This window comes from Scophthalmus maximus, chromosome 9 (genome assembly GCF_022379125.1).
Source record: "Scophthalmus maximus strain ysfricsl-2021 chromosome 9, ASM2237912v1, whole genome shotgun sequence".
Lineage (NCBI taxonomy): Eukaryota > Metazoa > Chordata > Actinopteri > Pleuronectiformes > Scophthalmidae > Scophthalmus > Scophthalmus maximus.
Window position 1 is genome coordinate 4,413,091 of NC_061523.1, and position 16,314 is coordinate 4,429,404.

Consider the following 16,314-nt stretch of genomic DNA (forward strand, 5'->3'; position numbering starts at 1 on the left):
CCCCAAATTAATATATTTGTAATGACTTGAATTGATGTAAAAAGTATATTGATAAAAAAATCGTCCCATTGTTGTATATTTATGCAATGAGAAACCGATCACTTTCAAAATACACTTTATTGCAAAGCAAATACTGAGGTTGCATGAATATTAAAATATAATGTTGAAATAAATAAATGAAATGAAAAAAATATATATTGCACAGCACACTATTTACATATAGCACAGTCTGAAGCTAAACCATCTTGTGATGAAACCAGTTCACGCTGCAGGGACCAACTGGCTGATCACATGAAGATCAGCTGTGTCTTCGGCTCCCAGGTCCTCGGGTGTGGGGCCAACACGTCGACCTCTGCCCCGTCTCCCACGGCCGCTGCACGGTGCGCCATGTAAGCGACTCCTTCTTCTCCTCGCTCATCTACTCGTCGAAGCAGCTGTTTTCACTTCCTCATCTGAATCCAGTGTACCAGTCTCAAAGCTCTAATAATGTTATAAAATATAGATAAAAGTGTCAGTCATCCTGCAAAGCAACAAATGATGTATGTGAAGATAAAGCTGTTCATTTACATGCCTACCATGTAACACTGCAGTAGCTAATGTGCTAGCTCACGCTAGGTATGTAAACAAGCTAATGTAAACTGTTTTACGGTAGTCTAACGTTCAAAAACACTGACGATGTTGTTTTCACAAAAAGTCACAGGTAATAACGTGAGGCAACGGTTACTAAAAACGTGTAATAGTCTATCAACGTGGACAATAGTCCGTGTTAACTTCAGGTTAGCTTCTCACCGGTGGGAACATCATGTTACGCATCTTGCCTGGCTTCGGTTGCCATGGTAGCGTAGGCAGGCACGGCGGGCTGGGAGGAGCTGTGGAGGAGGAACCGAGGTGCAGGGGGAGGGAGCAGGAGTCGTTGGATTTGGAATTCTGAGACTATGTCCACACTTCTCTCAATCCTACCGACAGCAGCTTTAAAATGCACTCAACACCAGCTGTATTTTCCAAATAAACTGGCCCATGCCATTTCATCCTGTCACATTTGCACTCTTTATGGTTACTTTTTCTCATCTAGGAATATCTCTTTCTGCACATGCTGGCACACTTAACGCTCCCTGTGGGGAGGTGCACTGCTCTCGCTTCCATTGTTTATTGTCATTAATGTGTTCTCCCCATCCCTCTTCAGAATACTGTATCTTTCTCAAGGGAGCCATCTTTGAAAAGGAGATGTTTATCGATCTTGTGGAGATAAACGGAGGGATATCCTTCTCTGAAACTCTCATAGTTGCCCACTGAGCGAGCTGCCGCCTAAGTACAGAAGACAAAAGAGTACAGCACCTGTGGTGCAACGTGAACGAGATGTTCAAACCGCTGCCTATGGTGGTGTGCTGGATTAAGTCTACTTTGCATATTAGAATAATTTGTAGCAAGGGACATGGGAATTTTTACACATATGCCTCAAACACAGATTTCTTTGTTCCGCAGTTTATTTTCTTTGTCATGTGAATGTATCATGATAGACAATAACCATTGAGATTGAGTGTGGGAAAGAAAACTAGGTTTGTGTTGGAGTACCTGAATTTGCGAAGCTCAGACATGAACACATTGCATATGTCTTCCTTCCTTCCTCCTTGGCTTGTGAGGGTGAACAACACTACCCTAGGTACACATACAGTGATTGGATTACATTCGCAGTCCAACAAGCGCAACATACTGGTGGCTTTTTCTGTAGGCAAGGCAAGTTAACTTCATTCAAAGTGCTTTCCATACAATATAAAAAGCATTACAAATATAAAAAGCAACAGCAGGCAATACCACATAAGCATTTAGATTAAAATTTAAAGAGTTAAAAAGAGATCATGAGAATACCAAGAGAAACATTTACAATGCAGTGTAAGACGTGAAAGATTTTGATTTAGTAAAACACTTTGAAATCAAGGCTGATGACTTTCCTTTTTAAAAGAACAGAGATGCAAGAGAGATGAAACTTCTCCAGGAGTTTGGTCCAAATATGTGGAGTATAAAAAACAATGTTAAGTCTTCAGTGTCTGCCCTGACACTCCTCATGGTCATCGCGTGCGCCAGAGTTTCTAAAGCTCATTGTGAGAGTGTGAAAGAGAGCACCCTCACTTCTTCATTAGCACCATTTGCCACTATCCTACTCCACGCACGGTCACAGCGGGCCAAAGGACGCTGAAGAGTAGATATGGGTCTTTCCTAGAACAGCTCCGCGCCACGTACAGTCATTCTGCACGTTGAGAAAATGTATTTATTATAAAAGGTCAATCAATTTAGCTTTGGAAATAATTAAACCTCTCCGGGAACCATCACCTTACCGTGGTGGAGGGGTTTGTGTGTCCCTATGAACCTGAGGGCTGTGTTGTCTGGAGCCTAGTGCTCCTGGTAGGGTTTCCCATGGCAGAGTGGTCTCAGGCGAGGGGCCAGACTAAGTATGGTTCAACAAAGACACCATGGACAACAGAGGAAGAAGAAAAGGGACCCAGCCCGGAGGAAGCCCGGGGCCCCCGTCTGGAGCTAGGCCCAGGCGGCGGGCTCGTCGGCGAGCGCCTAGTGGCCGGGTTTGCCACGGAGCCCGGCTGGGCACAGCCCGAAAAAGCTACGTGGCACCTACCTCCTCTCCATCCTGTGGGCCCACCACTCATAGGAAGAACCGCTGGGGTCGGGTGCACTGCCACACGGGTGGCAGTGGAGGTCGGGGACCTCGACGAACCGGACCTGGGCTGCAGAAGCTGGGTCTGGGGATGTGGAACGTCACATCTCTGTGGGGGAAGGAGCCGGAGCTTGTGCGGGAGGTGGAGCGCTACCAGTTGGATCTGGTGGGGCTGTTGTTCTGACTGTTGTTTGTGCATATGCACCAAACAGGAGTTCAGAGTATTCGGCCTTTTTGGATACCCTGAATGGAGTCCTGCAAAGGACCCCAGTAGGGGACTCCGTTGTTCTGCTGGGAGACTTCAACGCCCACGTGGGCAATGATGGAGACACCTGGAGAGGCGTGATTGGGAAGAACGGCCTCCCTGATCAGAACCCAAGTGGTTGTTTGTAATTAGACTTCTGTACTAGCCATGGCTTGTCTATAATGAACACCATGTTCGAACATAAGGATGCTCATAAGTGTACATGGTACCAGAGCACCCTAGGCCAAAGGTCGATGATCGATTTTGTGATTGTTTCATCTGATCTGAGGCCGCATGTTTTGGACACTCGGGTGAAGAGAGGGGCGGAGCTGTCAACTGATCATCATCTGGTGGTGAGTTGGATCCGGGGGTGGGGGAAGACTCTGGATAGACCTGGTAAGCCCAAACGTGTAGTGCGGGTGAACTGGGAACGTCTGGAGGAGCCCCCCATCCAGGAGATTTTAAACTCACACCTCCGGCGGAGCTTTTCTGGCATACCTGTGGAAGTTGGGGGCATTGAACCCGAGTGGGAAATGTTCAAAGCTTCCATTGCTGAAGCTGCGGCGGTGAGCTGTGGTCTCAAGGTCTTAGGTGCCTCAAGGGGCGGTAACCCTCGAACTCCGTGGTGGACACCGGTGGTCAGGGAGTCCTTTAGGGATATGTTATCCCAGAGGACTCCGGAAGCAGTTGCAAGGTACCGACGGGCCCGAAGGGCTGCAGCCTCTGCCGTGTCAGAGGCAAAACAGCGGATGTGGGAGAAGTTCGGAGAAGTCATGGAGAAGGACTTTAGGTCGGCACCAAGATGCTTCTGGAAAACCATTCGACATCTCAGGAGGGGGAAACGGGGAACCATCCACGCTGTGTACAGTAAGGATGGGACACTGTTGACCTCAACTGAGGAGGTAATCGGGCGGTGGAAGGAGCATTTTGAGGAACTCCTGAATCCGACTAACACGCCCTCTATGGTAGAGGCAGAGCTGGAGGCTGATGGAGGATCATCGTCAATTTCCCTGGCGGAGGTCACTGTGGTAGTCAAACAACTTCACAGTGGCAAAGCCCCAGGGGTTGATGAGATCCGCCCAGAAATGTTGAAAGCTTTGGGTGTGGAGGGACTGTCTTGGTTGACACGTCTCTGCAACATTGCGTGGAGGTCGGGTACAGTGCCAAACGAGTGGCAGACCGGGGTGGTGGTTCCCCTGTTCAAAAAGGGGGACCAGAGAGTGTGTGCCAATTACAGGGGTATCACACTTCTCAGCCTCCCGGGTAAAGTCTACTCCAAGGTGCTGGAAAGGAGGGTTCGGCCAATAGTCGAACCTCAGATTGAAGAGGAACAATGTGGATTCCGTCCTGGACGTGGAACAACGGACCAGCTCTTTACCCTTGCAAGGATCCTGGAGGGGGCCTGGGAGTATGCCCATCCAGTCTACATGTGCTTTGTGGATTTGGAGAAGGCGTATGACCGGGTCCCCCGGGAGATACTGTGGGAGGTGCTGAGGGAGTATGGGGTGAGGGGGTCACTTCTTGGGGCCATCCAATCCCTGTATACTCAAAGCAATAGCTGTGTCCGGGTTCTCGGCAGTAAGTCGGATTCGTTCCCGTTGGGGGTTGGTCTCCGCCAGGGGTGTGCTTTGTCACCAATCCTGTTTGTGATATTCATGGACAGGATATCGAGGCGTAGTCAGGTGGGGTGGGGTTGCAGCTCGGTGGCCTGGGGATCTCATCACTGCTTTTTGCAGATGATGTGGTCCTGATGGCACCATCGGTCTGTGATCTTCAGCACTCACTGGATCAGTTCGCAGCCGAGTGTGGAGCGATTGGGATGAGAATCAGCACCTCAAAATTTTAAGTTTAAGTACCTCGGGGTCTTGTTTGCGAGTGAGGGGACAATGGAGCGTGAGATTGGCCGTAGAATTGGAGCAGCGGGGGCGGTATTGCACTCGCTTTGCCGCACCGTTGTGACAAAAAGGGAGCTGAGCCGGAAGGCAAAGCTCTCGATCTACCGGTCAATCTTTGTTCCTACCCTCACCTATGGTCATGAAGGATGGGTCGTGACCGAAAAAACGAGATCGCGAGTACAAGCGGCCGAAATGGGTTTCCTTAGAAAGGTGGCTGGTGTCTCCCTTAGAGATAGGGTGAGAAGCTCAGTCATCCGTGAGGAGCTCGGAGTAGAGCCGCTGCTCCTTTGCGTAGAAAGGAGCCAGTTGAGGTGGTTCAGGCATCTGGTAAGGATGCCCCCTGGGCGCCTCCCCTGGGAGGTGTTCCAGGCACGTCCAGCTGGGAAGAGACCTCGGGGTAGACCCAGGACTAGGTGGAGAGATTATATCTCCACACTGGCCTGGGAACGCCTCGGGATCCCCCAGTCAGACCTGGTTAATGTGGCCCGGGAAGGGAAGTTTGGGGCCCCCTACTGAAGCTGCTGCCCCCGCGACCCGACCACGGATAAGCGGTTGAAGAGGAGATGAGATGAGATAATTAAATGGATGCTTGTTATAATGATATGATCATTTTCTCTACAGCACGTGTATAACATACAGGTAAATGTTTTAATAAATACTACCTTCTACCAAATAACATGACTTACACAATGTGATGTATGGGTTCATTATTCCCCCCAAACTGAAGGTCTGTCCAGCATTTTGCTTTTAATAGTGGCTGATTTTTAGTTGTGGGCAAAATAACAAGTGAAAACTGAGACGACAACGACAAAGTGGCAGTTTAAATGACAATTTGTAGCGATTGGTGCCTTTATTCTGGCACGCCCTGGATGTACACACACCCACTGGCCAGCAAAAATAAAATTGACGGTATGCTAATTTCAAAATGGCAGCCCGCAGATGCTCACGAGAACGAGGTCTTGTCCATTCCGAGTCGGCATCGGTAGCCTGCCAACCCCTGGCAGCGAGTTTGAAGTCCGTTATTAAGTTGTCCAGTATTCGCTTTGACTCAAACGGGATATTCTCCTGTTTCTTCTCCACTCCTGTCAGCAACTGTGGTCTTATACCATAAATCATATACCATATACCTGGTTGTTAGTTAGGTACCATGCATGGTTAGGCATGGGCCCTTTGTAGGTTTGACTACTTAAAAGAAATATATTATTGTCAAACAAACTCTCTGACTGGCACCCTGGCACCATCGAACCACAAGTATGCTGACTACTGATATAGCGGTTTTAGCTGATATATAATCAGTTGCTCTGTTCAACATGCAGGTACAAAACAACTCTGTCAATTCTTGAGAAGAAACATTTGGCTTTTATTTGTCTGACTTGTGAGCAGTAAATATTATTGTAATATTATGTTATGTTGATGTACTGCAAATTGTTTTTGGTGTCCTTTTTAGCATGGTCCAATCCTAAATCAGTCAGCTCTCTTCAAAACATTGATTTTAGTTACTGTAACCTGTTGTGAAACATTCGTAGTGCTGCCGAGTAGCCAGGGAAACACCAGTTTTTTCACACATCCGTAGTTTTGTTGCACCAAGGTCAGAAAGAGATATTTTCCGCTGGCAACTTCCCACCTTGTCCTTAATGTGTTTTCACAGAGGAATCTAAGATGCTACAGGTTTGTATGGTGTGCATTTTGATGCATAGCAATAGGCGATACGGTAACTGGGCTCCACTTCTTCATTCGGGTAGCTTCTCATGCTGATTACCACTGTGAAAGATGTCTACTGCCATCCGCAGCCATGCTGGACGTAGCAGCACACAGCCGGAAACACAAGGTACAAACCTGCAGAGGTCTGGCTCAGTGTATGAAGGAGATTACATCATCCACCCATGCAGCCACTGTGGCCATCTTCTGTTGTATTTCCCTGAGGCTCCCCTTAAGGCCTGGGACAAATGCTAACACACAATTTCTATTCATTGCATGTACACACACACACACACACACACACACACACACAGACACACAGGTTGGCCTGCCACTGTCTGAGTGATTTACACACTCATACTGTAGGCTACACGCATACAGAGGTTAGTCATACATCAGCTGAGGTTTAGAGGACATGCCACTATGTCTGAGTCACACAAAAACTCATCTGTCACTCAGCCAGACGCATGTGGCCTCTGCCACCACCTGCTCGCCAACATATCTGCCCCTTAGTCTGTGTGTATGTGTGTGTGTGTGTGTGTGTGTGTGTGTGTCAAGGCAATGGTCAGCCCACATCTGTGTTTGTGAATACCGTTTAATCTGTCTCCTGGATTTGCAAACCTCAGTGTGGGTGTGTGTGTGTACACTTACTGAGCAGTGTGTCAAATCACCTGCTCTCCAACAGTGATACCAATTGTTCAGATTGTCAGTGTTAATTAATCATTAAGCCACCACACACGCACGCGCGCGCACACACACACACACACACACACACACACACACACACACACACACACACACACACACACACACACACACACACACACACACACACACACACACACACACACACACACACACACACACACACACACACACACACACACACACACACACACACACACACACACACACACGTCAAGCAGTTACAGTAAAATAATTAATTTATTTTCAATAATTTGGGGGTAAAATAAACGCACCACATGACACTTAATCCGCCATTTTGGCTGTCAAGCAGGACTATTCCCTTGGTCCTCCTTTAGATGGTTTCATTCCAATCCATTCACTTTACTTAGGAGTCTGAGTGCCATGGAGGAAGGTGTCCTCTCGCAATGAATACAAGTAGTGTAAACATTCAGCCACCAAAATAAAATGCTTTGCAAATATTCAGTGAGAAAGAAAATCCATTCGAAACATTCCTTAAGCCTCACGGATACGCACCACGCATTTTGGTGAGAAACCCTAAATGTCACACATTTTGGTTTGTTTACAAGATATTGTAAACATCCCTGGACAGGGTCAGAATATCATTTAAAACCTGCACAGTGTCAGAAAATTATTAAAACCCCAGACAGTGTCAGAATTAAAATGACAAGTGCTGGAATTTCTTCACCTAATAAGAAAAATGCAGGAGAGGTCGACAGCAACAGGGCCCCATCCATTCATATACAAGTGCCTCACTGCCTTTACACATTTTATGGGACTGAATGAATTCAGGCCATTGGCATCTTTGTCCCATCATTTTTACGTGACAGCATTTCATATTTGTTCTTCTTTCACAGGTCAACACACCATATGGTCATCTGAAAAGAGATGGCTGCCAATTAACCAAAGGTCCACAAAAGAAACCAAAAAAGTGTGGAAGAGAAAGAGGACATGATTTCCAGTAGTTTACACTCAACGGTTAGATTCACTATATCACTAGACCTAATTAAAAATGAAAATCCTGTGTTTGAATTCTCCCCAAAGCTATAATGTCTGATCGCCTCATTCACAGTGGTTTCTTTTACATGTTGCAGGCTGTACGCATCATAACCATTAGGCCATTCAACCAAATTGAGGGTGAGTGGAGTGTAAAATGTCTTTAGCTTGGAAAATAACATTCTTTGTTTTCCAAAATGGGTTCTATTACCGCAAATAAACACAATAGCACTTATTCTTACCGAATTCGCCACGATTGCAGTTGGAACGTGAGTGTGTGCGGGTGAGTTGTGGTGGGGATGTCAGTGCTGGGAAATCTCTCATTCTGTGAGTGCATTGTCAGTGGGCGTTGGAGCACAAACCACTGCTGCAGAGGTGGAGCGTGTTAGTTTGCCCTGAAGGACAAAGTATTTTTCATTGACTAAAAAATGTATTAATTAAATAAAAACTAAAAAAACATATTTTGGTGAAAAGCTGAGTGCTGATGGGTTCAGATCTGCTTTAAAGTGAACAGGACAGATTTTTTTCCCCCTTGAAGCAACTTATTTTTATTCCATGTATTTTTGTACCAAATGAGGGCTGACTTTGTCTCAAGGTCACACTACATGCTAAATGTGGCAGCTTTATAATGACAGACGTGTATGAGCAAAAACTGAACATGATTGACTCGTGGATGGTCTGCAACAGTCACAGATGTCAGCGGGAGGTTGATAATAGCGTGGTAATAGGTGTCAGCTCCGCCTGCAGATACAGTTGCTGGTTATGATTAAGTATCACATAAATGTACTGTTAAAACATGTACAGACAGAGGTGAAAGGAATAATGTCTGTATATGCACAGGATTATGTTATCCAGTCATTTAATTAGAAGGAAGTCTTCACCAAAGAGGAAGCAGCGTAATACAACAGTCTTCAACCATGCTAGCAGAACGCTGTACTACTGCACAGTGGTGCTTATGTTAAACACAGAATGCTATCATGCGCATTAAGGCAATGCTACTATGCTGATTTTCAGCAGATATGATGTTCACCATCAGTCAGTTCTGTATTTTAGCATTACCAATTAACACTAAATCAGAGGTTTATAGGAATGTCATTAGGTCTGCAGGTACTTTGGTCAAAAACCCAAAAAAGTGACATATCAAAATTGACCTCATGATTGTGCAAAAATAATAAGTTAAATTATCTTAAAATTGCAGTTTCACTGTGGCACGTTCGGTCTGGGTTTTTGCAGATGGACAATACTTCTCCAATTCCTCCCCCAAACATGAAGTCAAAACGTAAAGACATTTTCATTTAGAGCTCTTCGCAGAAGTGATCGCGGATTTGGAGCCGCAGTATTGTCCCGCCCATACCCCATCCAAGTAATCACTAGTCAATCTCAGTCGTTAATCAAAATCTCTCCGGCCGCAAATCACTGATTAAAACCAAACTTCTGAGAAACATTATAACTCAGTTAATCATTGTACATCAGTGTGACAAGACCCACCAAGAATAACCAGAACCATGTCCGGGAAAAATGTATTTACGTATTCTTAGATTTTTCTGTTTGTCCAATCCGCCAATGTGGAGAGGGTGAAGTTTATGACCTATTCTGCAGTCAGCCACCAATCCAGAGGTTTTGGCTTTTCTTTAGGGAGCTGTCATGCCATCCATCTTCATAATATATACAGTCACTGGCCATGGTCCTTACACAACAACCATGTCTGACAAGATGATTGAACTGGGTTGGTTGAATGCTCATTAAAGGCAGCTGCTATCACCCAGCTCACATATAGGCCGGCAAGTCGGGACCTCTATCGAATCTAAAACATTACACAGGGCAGTTAATACAACCCAGCTTTGGCAAACTCCTACAGCTGCAAAATCCATCCAATAGATGATTAGACATTTAGCTCAAAACCACAAATCTGAAGTTTTTGTGAAGTGTGTCTTCGAAGACAGACTTATTTAGTGGTTTAGGTTTTGCAAAATTGTTGAAGAAAACACTGTCAGAGTTAGAGGTTGTTTTCTGTGTGAGAATAAAAGAGCTAGGAGTGTAATCATGCACAGACAGCATACCATAATGTGAGCTGTGAGTCTTGTTTGTCTTTGAGAGCGGTTTGACCAAACACCATGCACAAGAAATTCATTTTCTGATCTCATCTGGATGCCTGAATGTCATTGCTGAATACATACTTTGGAGGTAGCTAATATTTGAAGATTAATGTCCATGGAAATACGCGTTTGAAAAGATATAAAGGTTTCATCAAAGTGAAATATGCCCTGAAATGTTCCCTCAGTGCACATTAGTTTGAACATTGGCTTTCAAGCTAAAGCTCTGAAAGCATTAACAACGTACTGATAGGTGTGCTTTTAAGTTTTAAAGCAGATCCTCTACTCATAATAGGTTAACGCTGAGGGTGTCTGCTTCTGTGTGCTCATGATTAAAATACAAGCTAAAACCTCTCGCTGTGTGTATGTAAATACCATATTGTGTGACCGTCTGTGTGAGTGTGTCAAAGTATTCTCTTGTGCTCTATCCCTACCTGCCGTTTGCCACCAGGGACACACAGGTGATAATGGATGTTTTGTATCCCTGGAAAAGGTTTTGTCTGGACCCCAAGGAGAGAGAATGACCTGCCATCACCATGCAGCAGGTGACACAACATTCCCTGCTAACAGCCTGTGTGTGTGTGTGTGTGTGTGTGTGTGTGTGTGTGTGTGTGTGTGTGTGCGTGTGTGTGTGTGTGTGTGTGTGTGTGTGTGTGTGTGTGTGTGTGTGTGTGTGTGTGTGTGTGTGTGTGTGTGTGTGTGTGTGTGTGTGTGTGTGTGTGTGTGTGTGTGTGTGTGTGTGTTGTTCAAATTTAATTCTGCTGTTGGGTATGGTCACTAGGGAGAAATGGTCTCAGTACTGTCATCTCGGTCACTTTTTTGCTAGATTTGTTGACTTTTCAAATCCCCTGATGACTTAATTTCTCTAAACTAGCTGGTTCATTTTTCACACTATTGTCTTTATCCATATGGCTGATGCTTCGAGCTTGTATATACGTTTGATGAGTTTCTTTAACTGACATTGGGCTGAAGTAACAAAATATGTGTATAGTAAATATAAATATACACAGGGAAGATAAAAAAAGAACAGGACAAATCAATAGCAGCAACAGAAAATACATGAGAATTCCATAATCGTTACAACTTTGCTCAATTTAAGGCAGGAATGGAAGATCCCAAAGTTAACCCTCATTTATTTTGTGTTGGGACAAAATTGGTGGGTAACATTGAACCTCCAGACAAAAAAACCCTAAAAAAAACCAACATATTTTCAAACATATTGCAGAAATTATTTTGGTTGCAAGGTGGAACTCTTGTCCACCAAGGAATAACCACTGCGGAATAAAAGCCATTTTTTAGTGCATCCATCATAAAATTAAGTCACTCAGGTATTAACTATGAGTAATACGACTTTTGAATAATAGTATCACTTTAAACCTTCGTTTCTGTTTTTAACAACTTGTGAATGTGGAATAATCAGTCGCTCATACCCTGTGAGGTACATCATTTACTTCTGTCTCCCAGGCTTCTCTCCAACACACTTAGTCGGAGTAGAATAATTTATATAATTCCCACACACAAATATTGCAATTTAATTTTGGTATTAGGATATAAAACAAACCTGCTCTGGTTTCCTTTTTACAGTGTCTGGCAAGAAACTGACAAATAAAAGCAAAGTTCATATCCTGCCGGATTTCTTACCTCCACCACCATTAGGTATCTGTGCATGTTAGAATATTGGTTTTCAGAAGGTTTCCTATTATTGTCATAAACTCTGACATCAGATAGGTGTTGGGGCATGGAGTTTTCACATGGGGAGAATTGTAACACCACCAAGTCCACCAATTAGGGATAAGATATGAGTCATGTGATCATTTCAGTATTCACTCACTTCCTCCTCGATCCCACATGGTCGCTGTTTATTCTGGAAACTGCTTTATACTCAATTTATTGAGAAGAAAAAGACCATATTTTGTTTCGTACTTTTACTACTGTAATACGAATACTATTGTAGATTTCAGGCAAAATGTGATGCATCCCCCTGCTAATTTCAAGCCACTATTCTACTTCAGTGAGCTAAACAATAGCAGCCGGGGGTGGGTGGGTTGTTTCGCTTATTTTAATAGTGTTACAGCATCCCATTAGATGAAACTAAGAAAACTTTCTTGATTTTAATGATTTTATAGAATGCCAAGGCAGTGGAAAAGAAAGACTGACAGAGGTGTGCCTGCCATTGCTTTAAAAAACTCATCTGATGTGACTAAAGAGGGAAAGTAAGTCAGATCAGTTGCAAAGGCCCATGGGATCTGCCATGTAACACTAAGCCGATACTGCAAATCACTGCAGAAGCTGCGAGACCGGTGATCTTCCCAGTGAAGGTTACTGTAGCAGCAACAAGGTTTTCTCTAGCATTAGGGGGCAGACACATTGAAAAAGTAGTCAGGTTTTCTATTCCAATGTCTTTTAGGTCAGAAAATGTGCATATCAGCTGGCAGTGAAGACATCAAACTCCCACAAACATGGGATGGGAAGCAGATGGCAGAAACCTGACTGATTCACATTCTTCATGAGGCAGAACCCCAGCCCATTGATGAGGAGTCCAGTGGTAACCGGCCTTTCACGGGTGAACAGTTTTAACCGCACAACTGTGGGCCACTTCTTCAACAGCCTTGGACAGGTCATTGAGAGGTACCACTTAAAGCGACATATGGAATGTAGATGAAACAGATGTCGCAACGGTCCAGTCACCAGACCGTGTTGTTGCACAGCGCGGAGTCAAGCAGGTGGGTGGGATGACATTGGGTGAGAGAGGTGTGCTCGTGTCAGTAGCAGGTATTGACAGCTGGAGCTCTCTAGCCCCCTTAGCCATTAAGAAGGTGAAATTTCAGACCAAACACTGTGTTCTGATTAAATGACTCCTACATAAAGTAAGTGAGACTTTAAAAACCTTGTGAATTTGAATTTATCTCCCACGTTGAATTATAAGTTGCCAAGCGCAGCTTCAAGCCTATTTTGACCTGGATCACAACCCTTCATTTACATCATAGCACTGCACTGTGACTAAAAGCTCTGTATGGCTTGTTTACTAGCGTGGGAGTGTGTGATATACATACAAGCAACCAAGCGTTTCCTTTAAAAAAAGCTTTACAGGGTGCAACTTTCTAAGTTTTCCACTTCTTTTACAGATTCATTGCTACATTGGCCAGATCATTTCCTTTGTTTTTAATTGGGCACACTGAGAACTCAAGATAATCAGTCATGGATGAATTGAAATACCATATTTCTGCCTGTTTTAAACATCAATGTATCTGGTGTATGTGGATACATTATCTGAATAATGATATCTGATCACAGGCCTTTAAATGTTCACCAGGTAGACATATCATCAAGTATTCAACACACATTCAAGGGCCCTCTCTGTAGGTTCCTGCCAGGCTGAGATAGCAGCAGAATAAGATAAAATAAAAATAATTGGGCACCATCATTTTACACTGTCTTCTGTTTTCCAAATACATCCATGATGAGTCGGACGTCCAGTAACCTGAATGTGTATGAGACAGAAAAAGCACAGTAAATAGCAACACTGTATGAATGGGTGAATGTGACTTGTTCTGTAAAGTGATAAGTTCACAAGATTAAAATAGAGAATATATATATATATATGTTCTCGAGGTTGAGCAGGAAGCAGGACCCAAATGCAGATGTGGGGAAAAAAGTTTATTTAATAATAAAATGAAAACAGAATTAAACCAAGGGTGTCCACGACATGTAGCAAAACAGGTAACCCAAATACTGGAGCCAGGGGGGAAAGCGCAGAAACAGATCGGGGAAGACGACCAGGAAACCAACAATAACAGACGTCTCCGGACAGACTGGGGAAACACAACAGACGACCCAACACAGACAAAGGGAAGCACAGAGACTAAATACACACAAGGTGGGTGTGGCAAATAGAACACAGGTGAGACACATTAGGAACAGGTGCAGACAATCCCAGGGGCAGGAGACACAGGCAAAGTAAAGAAAACAGACAAAAGACAGGGAAACAGGAAGTGCGGAAACACAAAGAACTACTTCAAAATAAAACCGGAACCAACAACAAGGGATCAAAAGCGCTAACAAAGGGAATAATAAAATAAACAAAACAGAGTCCACTATAGCTAAGAGGTCATGATCCATGCGGATCATGACATATATATATATAAAATAAAAGGACAGTCCAAGGGAATGAGAACAGCAAAAATACATTAAAAAATGTAAGTAAAATTTAAAAAAAATTGCTTCCCTAGATTTCTTTAAAAGCCCTGTCGAAAATAAATGTTTTAAGACCATATTTAAATGATTGTAGTGTGGTGACATAAGGGGCATAACAACTAATGCGTCCATGCTTTGTTCTGACCCTGGGAACAATAAGCAGACCAGCGTCTAAATATCTGAGGGGTCTGGCAGGTTCATAACCCTGGAGGAGATAACCCATTAAATGTTTTATAGACAAGCGATACAATTTTAAAAGTCAATTCTATGAGACACGGGAAGCCAATGCAGTGATTTCAGTACAGTTTTTTTTTTTTGTTGAGGTTAGAACCCTGGCAGCAACATTCTGGATTAATTGCAATTGTCTACTGGCTTTTTTCGGGAGACCTGTAAAGATGCTGTGGCAATAGTCAAAGCAAAAAATAAATGCATGAACAAGTTTGTCGACGCCATTCTGGGACATGAGTTCTTTAAATTTTGCAATATTTTTTTAGGTGCTAAAAGGCCGTTTTTCTAACTGTATTGATGTGTACCTGAAGTTAAGGTCAGAATCCAGAACTACACCAAGATTTCTTACTTGGTCTTTAGTCTTTAGTTAACAATCAGTTTCATCTTTATGTAGTTGTAGGATATTGTGGCACATCCAATCATTTTTTTGTTTAATTAGTGATTCTAATGGGCCATAGTTATCAGTTGATAAAGCTATATCATCAGTGTGTCTGTGATAGGAAATATTGTTTTGCATACTAGTGGCAGCTTGTATAGATTGGACAGAAGAGGCCCACAGATCGATCCCTGGGGAACTCCACACTACCATTAGAAAAAATGTAATCTCTGTCTTTTAGGTATGATTTAAACCAGTTTAGTACTGTGCTAGACAGCTACACCTATGTTTCAAGTCTGTCTATCCATATGTTGTGGTCCACCGTATCAAACGCAGCACTGAGGTCCAGTGCCTATGTGTACATCTTTGTGACTTGAGTCTCCGGGATCTCCCATAACTGATGTTACGACTGTGGTTGTGTTTTTTTGCTCTCATTTATGTGGCCTGGATGTTGGCATGATTGGTTGAATTGAATTGAATATGTAAATAGATGTGTGACATGACTAGGAGCTGATTGGAGGAGCTCATCTGATCCAGCAGATGATTGACCCCTACATGAAATATATGAAGAGCCAAGATGGCACATTTGGCCCCGATCTCAAAGGAGCACACTCATCCTCCTCATGTGCCAACCAGCCACACCACTCGTATTCGAACTCTGTTGAACTTGGAGCCATCTTCATGGTTTATTGTTTAATATAATTAGTAGAGGTGGACTGCTGTTTCCTTTTAACATGTTTTCTCCGGTCAGGAAGTTTAAGTTTAATCAGTTTTCTTGTTTTCTCATATCATGATAGTTAAAATGTATGATTTGTTTTTGAGATAGCTCTGTATGTATGTTATTTTGGCCTTTGTCCACTCTAAAGCATTGACCAAATTTATGTTTGGAAATAATTTATAGAATACATTTGAGTCAACAAACTGAACTTTGTGGCTACTTGGGCCTTGGCAACCCCAGATGGGGCATAACATTTCTCAAAGACTTTTGCTTATTTATTATTTAAATCTCAATGACTGTGATAAATCTCAGACCAAACAATTCTCTGTGAGATGGGACTTCTCCAGGAGGACGAGTGGCAGTGCAGCACATGCAAAGCTAAGCCTTCTCCCTGTAGATAACCTCACACAGAACCTAAACTCAACAGAAGCGTCAAGTTAATGTGTGAGCGGAAAAGAAAAGGGAGCGCAATATCTTGGCCTGTGCTTGGTTTACCCAA